Here is a 10,117-nt window from a genome sequence, read left to right as displayed (position 1 = left end):
GGGAGCTTTGTCAAGAAGGCTTGTTCAACGAAGATGGATGGTATGATGATTTTAATCATGATACCTTTACCTTTGATGATGCTTCTCCTTGGCAGCAGAACTGCAGGCTATCCCATGGCCCCCATCATACAAGCCACCTCAGCTCTCCATGTATGATGGGCACTCAGATCCGAAGCAGTTTTTGATGAGATATGAAGCAACTATATCTTCGTATGGAGGCAATGCAGCTGTCATGGCCAAGTCCTTCGTCATGGCAGTTCGGATTGTGGCCCAAACATGGTATTCTTCTCTTCGGCCAGGGACTATTACTTCGTGGCAGAAGCTCAAGGATATGCTGCTGACAAGTTTCCAAGGCTTTCAGACAAAGCCAGTCACAGCTCAGGCCCTGTTCCAATGCACGCAAGATCATGAGGAATACCTCCAGGCGTATGTCCGAAGGTTCTTGCGACTAAGGGCACAAGCGCCTATAGTGCCCAATGAGATTGTCATTGAGGCCATGATTAAGGGCTTCCGGCTAGGACCTACGGCTCAGTACTTCACAAGGAAGCCCCCGCAAACACTGGAGAAGCTGCTTCAGAAGATGGATGAGTACATCCGAGCTGACAACGACTTCCGCCAAAGAAGGGAGGAAGCTTACAGATTCTCCGAAATGACCAGGGGCTTCGGAGGAAGAGTTCATCCGAGGCACGTCAGGGCAACAACAAAGCTCATTCAGGCCACCAGCTCCAAGGGGCAGAGGCGCCAGGGGCTTCGGAGGAAGGTTTGGGGATGAGCCTAGAAAGATTTACTGCTTATTCTATGGTGAGGACAAGGGCCATACTACAAGAATGTGTCATATCACCATTCAGAAACAAAAGGAAATAGCAGAAGCCGAAGCTCGGCAGAACCAGCCGAAGCAGGTTTTACACACTGCTTCATGTCACTCTCCCTACATACCAGAGTATGTGAACAATCATCTTGTAGCTTCTGTCGCTTCGGCTAGCCATTCACAGGCTTCTTGGCCACAACTCCCGCCTCCGCCACCACTACAACCGACCTATTCCCGAAGCCAGCAGCCAGAAGGGCGCTAGCACTCTCAACAGCAACGGGAATTCAGGGAGGAATCCGAAGCTTGCATAGTCAACAGTATTGTGCCAGAATCAAAACACATCTATTGAGAGATATCCTACCTCTGAAACATTTTTACATTCATTGTCATTTTCTTTTTAATAAGGAACAATCAATGTAAACCTAGTTTTAATTTCTTGTAATAGCTTCGCTTCTGTCAGAATGAAATATATCTTCTTTACAGACTTACGAAGCTCAAAAATTGCTGAAGCTCAAAAGACGTTCCTAAGGGAATGCAAAGCTAAAAATCGCAGTGCAAGTTTCACCGAAGCTACAAAAATTCATTCCTAAGGAGCGCAGCGTAAGTTTGCCGAAGCTACAAAAAGTCGTTCCTAAGGGAGCGTAGTGTAAGTTTTTTGCTCAAAAGTCGTTCCAAAGGGAATGTAGAGCCAAATAACGCTGAAATATAAGGCGAAGCGTGAAAAGTCAACGCGAAAAATACCGCCGAAATAGAAGGCGAAGAAGTTCAAACGACGTTCCTAAGGGGATGCAGAACTTATACCGAAAAATAAGCGGTGAAGCCGAAAAATAAGCGGCAAAGAGATTTTGATCGTTTCTAAGGGGACACAGAGATTGTGTGTTTCAGCGTGGGTGCGTGTCTTCGGCATTAGCATCATTCTTTGCATCATATCATCACATCATCTCGCATATCATCACATCATACATCATAGCACACCAATGACACGATCTTCGGAGAATACTTTACAAAAATGAAAAGGTGCCAAGGCACAAAATAAGCTGAGAAGTACATCTTCATCAGCTCTGATATGGAAGAAGAGGTCTATTCTTTACGAAGCATTGATGTTTTTATGGAGCTTGGATGTTCTTTACGAAGTATGGATATTCTTATGAAGCATAAACACTTTTCTTTACGAAGCATGAAAATAAGGGAAGGTGTTTTTTGCCGAAGGCTCAAAAATGGTATGTACACAAAATTTCATGCATCGCAAAGAACTGAATTACAAACAACTTACATATTAGATTCAAAATTATAAACATCAAATATTACAGACTTAGTTCAGCAAATGTTACATTAATATCCTAGAAATGTTTTTATAATAACTACTATTCTTCCTTCAGAACTTTTTTTGCAACTTCGTTAAGCAGTTTGGTAACAACTTCGTTGACAATAGCTTCGGCCATATTAATGATTTCTATTGCTTTCTTCGTTTCTGGGTCAGCCAGTGGGTCGAATGGCTCTGGTGGAGGAGGTAGTTCAGCTACGGTAGAAAACATCAATTAGTTTGAAGTCACGAAAACAAATGACGAAGCTAGAAGCTATTAAACGATACCTATCTGTCTCTCGCGCTCGGCAACTTCTTCAGCTTTTTTCGCCGCTTCTCGAGCCTCATGAATATCTTTTTCACTTTTCTTCATTATTTCGTGAGCCATTTCTCGGCCGCCATTTTCCCAGATGTCAGTGAAAAATTTTCTGCCCATAAAACTTGCTTCGGCCGAGGGATCCTTCGTGTCATCCACGGAGAAAGCAGCTTCAGCCTGGGCCAAGGTTTTAACATGATTGCAACCCGCCTTCTCCAAGATAGCTAAAACTCCTCTCGCACCAGAGAACACACAGACATCCCTGCGATCACTTAAAATTTCCTTAAAAGCTTCAGCTTCTCCACTGATCCACTCGATAAAACCCTCCGGGTCGCCTCGTATGAAGTTGTCTTCGTTTGAATAGGCGCCCACATTGGTGAAGCTAGTCTTCATCTTTTTCACGCACCCCACAGATTTTTCAAAACATCTTTCCTTGGATGCGCGAAGCTCTGCAACTGTCTTTTCTAAATAATTTTTCCAATATTCGCTGGCATCTCGATTAGCTTCAGCAACAACGCATTTTTCTTTGGCCTCAGCTAATTGTCTCCGAAGGTCTTCAATTTCACTCTTTTGGGCCTCAGCTTGAGCTTTGGAACTAGCTTCGTCTTCTTTTATTTTGTTTACCAATGAAATTAATATCTTATCCTTCTCAAGACCTTCATTCCTTAGTTCGATCACCTCCGAACGAAGGTTGTTCAGGGCCATTGTATACCCTTCATCTTCAATGTTTTTCTGTGCTCTAAGGGCATTGCTAAGGATTAAGCCCTGCAAGAGGAGGGCGTGGTTAAACACAAGCAAATAAAACAACTCGTTTTCAAAATACAAAATTAACTTTTATACCTTTATGCTATTATATGCTAAACTATCAGCCAAATCATCCTTTGATAATACTGAGAGCCCATCTTCTAGCTTAGGAAATCCGAAGCTTCTACCCATCTCCCGGCAGACGGATATCTCTTTATTATCCGGGAGACAGTACAAAAAATCTTCCTCCCCGCTGCCATCGAACACTAATGCCCCCTTCAGATATTTCAGTTTTTGGGCATAATGTTGAGCTTCTCGTTCTTCTTCCTTAGAAAGTCCTTTTCCTGAAGCATGGCGGATGATGTAGTCAATGCTCTCTTTTAAAGCTTCGGGAGCAGGAGTTGTTATCTTTTCAGTCGAAATTTGTTCTGTGACCTTTTCTTCTGTTGCCACTTATTCAATTTCGGCAGACTCTTTCTCAGCAGACTTTGACGGCCCAATATCTATTCCAGCCTCAATCGTTGCAGCTTCAACTTCTATCTGCTTAGTATCAGCTTTGGTTTGCGCTTTGACATCTTCGGCAACCTTCTTTATGGAAGCAGCGCATTTGGAATCCGTTGTTTCCAAAATATCTAATACATTTACCATCCTTTTTCTTCTAGGGGTTATGGCAGAACTTTTTTCTACCTTCAGCACTGTTGCTTCTGTTGAAGGACTTAGAATCCCGGGCATCTTTGTTGCTTCTTCAGTTTTTAACCTTTCAGCCTTATCTTCGTCAACCTTCGTTTCAATTAGCTCAGTCAAAGGTGCCTTCGGCATTACAGCCAGCTCTTAAATCTTCTGCATGGGAGGAGCAGGTCCTTTTGGTTCAGCAGCTGAAGAAGCCTCCCCGCCAAACTCAAGTACCACGGCCGGTTCAATATAACATGGCCGGTGGGTAAGGACTTTCAACTTTTTGCTCTTCGGCGCAGGCTCATCTGGAGTGACCGAAGCAGCAGTTTTGGCCGAAGCAGCAGTTTTCCTCTTCTTTCCCCGTCCTCGCAGCGGGTAGCAGTAGTCGGGGTAAACAAAACCAATGGCATCAAAAACTCTGTTCAATCTCTTTTTTCCCCGGCCCCTGAAGGATGTGGATAATGCATTATCTTCTGCTTTGGAATATGACCCAAGCAGTTCATCACTTGTAGCTTCGATACATTTCAACCAATCGTCATTTGGTTCATCAAATTTATCTCCATATCTGAATGTATATTTCAATCGAATCAGGCCACCTTCGCTAGACTCGGTGACAGTCTCCTTCGACATTTCCCAGTTCTCTACAAGCGGTCATACTCTGAATGCTATATGTTCTTGAATCAAGTCTCTTGTACCAATGAAGAAGCATATAGTACCAAATGCCTTCTGGCATGCTTTGGCGGCTTCATCGATTTCAACCTTCGGCTTTCGAAGGCCGAAGCGGGACCATATGGGACGCATAATAACCTCCTTAACATCCTCCCTCGCTACCAAGTCGTTCTTCACATAAAACCATTCCTCCATCCAATTTCCTGGCCATCTTTTCCGAAATGTTGGCACTGGGTAGCTTGAGTTGGGATGGGCGATAAATCCATAACAACCGAAGTTGTTGTGATACTGTTCTTTTCCCGTGGCCTTCGTTTCGTACATAAGTTCGTGCATGTTGTAGAAGCATTTTGCGCTTGGGTCTATACCTTGGCTCCTTGCTGCCCAAACGAAGACTCCCATCCTCAATATGGCTTCGGGGGTCAGTTGATGAAGGAAAATTTGGAAGGTTTTCAACACTTCAACTACAAACCTGCTCAGTGGGAACCGAAGCCCAGCTTTAAAGAAGCTTCAGAAAATCACAACTTCATTCTCCTCAGGCGCAGGAGTGTTATTGTCTTCGCCAGCCCTCACAATAGATATATCTCGAAAGTACCTCCCCCTCATGCTCTCAAGGTGACTTTGCTTGATGGTCGACTTTCCGAAAATTGTATGGCTTGGTCTCCACGGTCGATCTTCGGAATCTTCACCCCCACTTCCTGCATCATAGTTGTCACTGTCACTAGTATCTTCAGACATGCCCTCTAATATCTCTTTTGTAATCTTCTCTATATTTGATTTTGCCATTGATTCTAAAAACCCAGCTATATAAGGATTCACAGCCTTCTTCTGTTCAAAGAGCTTCTCCTCTTCGGTTAGCTTCGTCTCAGCAACAGCCTTCTTGTCTTGAGACATTTCTCCTTCAGCAATGACGAAAACATGTCTTTTTGACCAAAGCTCAGGAAGCTTGAAAAACTAGCAAGCGTTAGTGAGCAAGAGCTATGAAATTGAGCAAATAAAGCAAGTGGCACAAACAGCGTACCAAATGTGGTCAGGGTGAGTTCTTATTTATACTCTCGGCGCGCTCCAAATTGGAGGGTCCCGTCTATCATTTACTGTTGCTATTCTAGCAAAGGGAAGGTGTTTTTCGGACCTTCGGCTTAAGGCCTTCGTCCATGTCGCAGTCTGAATTCGTTATCCTAAACAAATTAATACTGCGAGGGGCTACTGTTGGGGGCCTTCGTCCTCCGAAGGTCCTCAAAAACGTAATTTAACAATTTCTTCGAAGCATGGCTTATGGACAGGTACCTTCGGACTCAGGATAAAAGCATACACGATGGGAAGAGTATGATCGTGACGAAGGTTGTCGTTGCTCCGAAGCTGCACGAAAGGGAGCTTCAGCTCAATCGCAGAAAAAAAGGAACCGACTTAAAGGGGAAAAGGCTATCTAGTCCTCATAGATTTATCTATAAGTCAATAATAAATGTAAAGGGCATGAATGTAATTTCTCATTGGTTGCGTCCTATGCCTATAAATAGATGAACAGTACCCTTGTACTGTTCACACGGTCTTGTACTTGTTTTTGCGTAACGCTTGCACTTTTTGCCTTCTATCAAGTCAAAGGTACTTTTGTAATTCAATATTGTTCTTGTCTTTTCATGATTATATAATAAGAATGAATTGATAATGTTATATGATTGTTTATGTTCTCTCTTATATGTCATATGCTTCTTCTTTTATTTAACATATACTGTGATGATGAAGGTATGACCTTCATGACCTTCGTGTGAAGATCATTATATCCTAATGGAAATAATGCTTCGAAGGACGAAGGGCATTAACATTTAACATCTTGTGTTGCCTTGTTCTTAATTCATAGTATTTGAGAACAAGTCCCCAACAGATATAATGGAAGATGGAATAAAATTGCTAAGGCACACGAGATGAGTCTCATACTATACTCTACATTGTTGTTTCATTTTATGTTGTTTTATTTACTTCTCCTTTTGAAGATCTTCGTCCTTTATGCTAACACTTCGAAGAAGTGTTAAGCCAAAGGACGAAGGTCCAGATATTTAACTTGTGTTGCCTTGATTTTAGATACCTTTAGGTGACTGAAATCAAGTACCAACAAGGTGCAAATGCAGATATGATACAAAAAAAAACAAGAAAGAAAAGCTATAAGCTACATGAGAAATAGAAGATAGGAAGAAAACCCAAAAAGGGAGCCCTCAGTCAAAAAGGAAGTAAATACCCAATTCCCTTCGCAAAGGAGAAAATGTGAATTGATCGAGGGATTTGGTCAAAATGTCAACAAGCTACCTGTGGGTAGGCCTGGGCAAAATAAACCAAAACTAAAGAATCAAACCGAATTAACCGGAACCAAAACTGAATTAACCATTAGAAATTTCGGATCCATGTTTTAGAAAACCGAAAGAACCGAGGTAATTTCAGTTCTAGACCACAGAAAACCGAATTAACCAAAGCACAATAGACAAATAGAATTTTAGGCATATCTTAATATAGCCTTCCCAAATCCTAAGTATATAAGCACACAACCCCTCCAAATCAATCCATCCCCAACCCCAACCCTCCATCCGATCATCTACGCACTTTTGCTAAACTCTAGAATTCTGTTGTTTTGCTATTTTTGCTAAACATCGGTCTATTCGGTTAGAACCGAAACCGGACCAAAAAACCGAAACCAAATTTTTTTGGTTCCGCCTGTCCTAGATACATATTTTGGTTCCAGTTTTTTGGGAACCGAATTTTTTGAAAACCCAAGGAACTGAACCGAACGGAACCGATTGCCCAGGCCTACCTGTGGGTATCAACGTGGTGCAAATCGATGTCCCCTTTCTCATAATGATCTCAGAGAAAGTGAAAGCAAACACAATATGCTTGGTCTTCGAATGCAGCACAGGATTCTTGGCAACGCTTATGGCACTCGTGCTATAGCAAAGCAAGGGCACATAATGAAAATCCAAGCCAAAATCTCATAAAGTGGTCATTATCCAAAGCAACTGTGAGAAATAGCTAGCGGCAGCGACATACTCTGCCTCTATGGTAGACTAGGCAACGCTAGACTGTTTGCGCAAAGAATAGGAAACCAACAAAGTTCCCAAAAACTGACAAGTCCCAGAAGTAGACTTGCGATTCAAATGACATCCCACAAAATTAGCGCCCGAATACTGACACAAAGACAGGACGAAAGAAGAAAAGTACCACAAACCAAACTCAGGAGTGAAACGAAGGTACCTTATAATTCGTTTCACAGCCTGCGTGTGGGAAGTGCGTGGGAAAGCCTACTAGCGAGCACACAGACACACTGTGAAGTCTATCTCCGGCCTCGTCGTAGTAAGGTACAGGAGGGAGTCAATCATGCTCCTGTACTCCTTCTGATCCACAGGCTCGCCGTGCTCATCGACATCCAATGTCGTCGTGGTGGACATGGGCGTCAAAAGAGGCTTGGTCTCGTCCATGTTAAACTTCTTCAGGACATCCTTTGTGTACTTGCCTTGATTCACAAAAGTCCCATCTTGGGTCTGCTTGATTTGCAGCCCTAGTTTTTGTTTACCACTACCTTGCAGAAAAATGAACTATCGGGTAGATTTGCTATTGCTCTACCTGGTTTTGGGAATTAATGTTATATATGATCATGTTCTATTAATACTATTGGTTTAATTATTGTTCATAATAACATTATTGTATTAATTGGAACCTGGAGAACCACCCAGGAAAATAGTGCTACCATAAGGGTGGAATGGGACACATGTAAGGAAAATGGACCCCGGGCTATTTGGCAAAATAGGTTTTGGTGTTTGATTATCAACATAACCTATGGAATAATGTGTTTGCTAGTGTTTGTGTTTGTAGTTCACAGGATGCTAAAGTTACTTGGTCTAAGGCATTGAGGAAAGCAACAACTCAAAAGAAGACATTATGAAGATCAAGTGAAGTCCAAGAAACGAAGGAAGTGTTGCATGCGGACTATCTGGTCTGGAGCACCGGACTGTCCGGTGCCACACACCGGACTGTCCAGTGCCACACGCCGGACTGTCCGGTGCACCATGGAATAGTAGCCCAATGGCTAGTTCCAAGTGGCACTAGTGAAGAGAAGCCATCAGACTGTTCGATGTGACATCCAGAGTGTCCGGTGTAAAAAGCCTGCACGCCAACGATCGCCAGCAGTGTCAAACCAACAACTAGACGCACCGGACAGTGAACAGTGCACTGTCCGATGCACCACCAGACTGTCCGGTGTGCCGCAGAGAGCAGCAGCATTTCTCCAACTATTAGTTTTGTGTGTAGGGCTATAAATACACCCCCAATTGGCCATTCCAAGGTGTGGGAGCCCAAGCAACATACCAAGGCATATAGTAGACATTCCCAAGTGCTCATACACCCAAGTGCTTAATAGAATTACTCGGTGATTAGCGTAGGTGCTTTGCGAAGTGCTTAGGTTAGTTAGACCGATTTAGCGCTTGCTCTAGGTGAACCCTAGTTAGTTGAGTGAGTTTAGAAAAACCACACAACCCCTCGGCTCTTGCGCGAATCGTTGTAATTGTACCGAGTGGGGCGAGAGTCTTACGAGACCGTGACAATCGAGTTTGTGTCACGGCCGCCACCGTGTACCAGAGGGAACAAGGCCCGCGGTATTTTCAGCCGGAAGCTCGATAGTGGAGACGGCGGGGAGCGTCCGATAGGAGCCAGAAGCGGAGCACCACTTGAACGTGGAGAAAGCCCGTGGCTCTCTACGAAGTTACTCGACCGAGGTGCTTGGCCCTTGCGTGGGCTTTTCTTTGCATAGGGGCACCAACGAGGATTAGTCGGGACCTTGCGTGGTTCCGGATACCTCGGTAAAAATATTGGTGTCATCCACGAGAGTTTCATCTCTACCATGCTCTTTAGCTTCCGTATTTACATTAAGCATTTAAATTTCAATCTTGTATTCATACCTATATTGTTATGATTGAAACTTAGTCATTGCGGTAGAGATAGCAACACTTAGACAAAACTGAGTTTGCACATTCTTGTTTGATTAATTACATAGGTTTTGCTCTAGGGATTTATTTGTGGTCGAGCTTAGAGAAAGTTTTAGAAGTCCTAATTCACCCCCCCCCTTAGGCGTCACATGTTTCCTTCAATTGGTATCAGAACCTGGTTTGACTCATTTGAAACGCTTTAGCTTCACTGCTAAAAGAGCCGACACTTTTAGAGAAAGGGATGGATACCCATAGGCCACCACACTTCGACGGCACTAACTTACCATATTATAGTGCTAGAATGGCTTGTTACCTAGAGGCCATTGATTTAGGTACTTGGAGAGTCACTCGTGACGATATGAAACCACCCAAAAATCCCGAGAAACCCACCACGAGTGAGGAAAAAGAAATTCATTTAAATACTAGAGTCAAAATTGCTTGTATGAATCTCTTAGCATGGACATTTTTAATCAAGTTTTTACTTTGAAAACTGCTAATTAGATTTGGCTAAAATTGCATGAGCTCCATGACGGCATAACTAATGTCTGTGAGCAAAAACATTGCCTAGTCTTAAATAAGTATAATTCTTTTGCTATGAAAGATAATGAGCTTGTTAGAGATATGTATTATCGTTTGAATATAAT

Source organism: Zea mays, chromosome 3 (assembly GCF_902167145.1).
Source record: "Zea mays cultivar B73 chromosome 3, Zm-B73-REFERENCE-NAM-5.0, whole genome shotgun sequence".
NCBI lineage: Eukaryota > Viridiplantae > Streptophyta > Magnoliopsida > Poales > Poaceae > Zea > Zea mays.
The sequence above is the reverse complement of the archived record's forward strand: the minus strand, read 5'-3'. Positions refer to the sequence as shown.